This window comes from Pundamilia nyererei, unplaced genomic scaffold, assembly GCF_000239375.1.
Source record: "Pundamilia nyererei isolate P.nyererei 1_Seehausen unplaced genomic scaffold, PunNye1.0 scaffold00007, whole genome shotgun sequence".
Classification (NCBI taxonomy): domain Eukaryota; kingdom Metazoa; phylum Chordata; class Actinopteri; order Cichliformes; family Cichlidae; genus Pundamilia; species Pundamilia nyererei.
Genome location: NW_005187408.1, coordinates 2749218 through 2750736, shown reverse-complemented (window position 1 = coordinate 2750736; position 1519 = coordinate 2749218). Strand labels below are relative to the sequence as shown.

The following is a 1519-nucleotide window of genomic DNA, read 5'->3' as shown; positions in this document are numbered from 1 at the left end:
TTTTTTTTTTTTTTTAGTGGCGGAAACGGGCTTCCATACTGTTCAGCTCAGGCACAGCTGAGTTTTTCTTACTCAAGAGCTGCTGCTCAGTGGCAGCTGTTAACAGAGGAAAATGTGTCTCGTATACAAGGTCTGATTTTCCTTCCAAGACAGATACTTTGTTATTTGTGCGAACTTTGGTTGCACTTAGATAACATTGTAACATTGCAAGTGTACAAAACGGCTTAGTCACATGCACATGTGCACACACCAGTGCAAGGTGCTGGCCTAGTGTCTAACCAAGGACTCCTTAGCAGATGAGCCTGAACCATCACAGTTGCTTGTTGTGGTGTTTGTGTTTAGTAGCTGGCTGTATTTGAAACATCAACCTTCAGTTATAGTGTTTCGTATAGTTAAATGTCAAAATTATTTTCAAATGCATGGAATTTAAAAAAAAGGAATAAATAAATGTGACCTTTAGTCTGACAGACTGAGCACATTTGGTGTCATCTTTACATTTTATTTTATACCTCTGAAAGATCATTTCCTCGGGCTCGTTTTCTGTCGTAAATAAACTACTCTACACTCGCTGCAGGCAGCTGTCATTCACATTTTAAACCACGAATTTACTTTTGCTTTTGCAGTGTTAAAAATGTCTCAAATTAGATTTGTATTCATGAATTATTGGAGTGGAGCACCTGTGCACTCGGTCTGAAGATTTATAAAGAGTTCTTTCATCTTCCTCTTTTCCAACCTTTCTCCTTCTGCTAAACAGGCAGGGGTCATTTTGTCTACAGCGAAATCCACTGCATAAGTGCAGAGGTGAAAAACTGTGTGTGTGTTTGTGGTAAGACCTTGACCTTGACTGCAGTCCCTAATGGAGAGGCTGTTCCCCTGAATGACTCAAACTCCCCCCGCCGTACAGCGGTATGTAGCAACCCATAAAGCATGCTTATGGCCCACTCTGGTTTCAGGGAGTGGAAGCCCGACCCCGCCCCTTCCTCACACTCTGAAATAGCCGCGTCCTTGTCCCCACACGGAGCACAGTGCGAGTCGGGGTGTATATATGCGGCTGTGGTTGATTGAGGAGCAGATTGCTGGTGACAGGTCACACTGCGTTCCGTCCCTCAGACCCCCCCAGATTAGCGACCTGAGGTCCCCACACTGCCCTCCCTTCCTCTGGGCCCCCACCTGTTAGGATCCCTCTGCTGCTCAGAGCTTTCCTCACGCACACACACAGTGGTCAATCTGCATTTACAGAATTCTCTTATTTCTCCGTCAGTCAACCAGAAGGTTATAAAGGCCATTACAAGTCATTATGGTGTGTGTGTGTGTGTGTTGCCTGACTGTGAATTTGTGTGGGTTGAAAAGACGCCTGTCACAGCATGCTCTCATAATTGCCCTCTTAGCCAATTATCCCCCATTTAAAGCAAATCACCTGCTCTGCTCCCATGTCCACACACACACACACACACACACACACACACACACACACACACACACATAATAACGCGGAAACTTAATATTTAATCATTTCATC

At 44.7% G+C, this 1519-nt stretch overlaps 1 protein-coding gene across 2 annotated transcripts in view; it reads left to right on the top strand.

Annotated features, from left to right (window-relative positions):
* pola1 (polymerase (DNA directed), alpha 1) overlaps positions 1-1519 on the top strand; it is a 64796-nt gene that overhangs the window by 22730 nt on the left and 40547 nt on the right. The gene's annotated exons all lie outside the window — the stretch shown is intronic.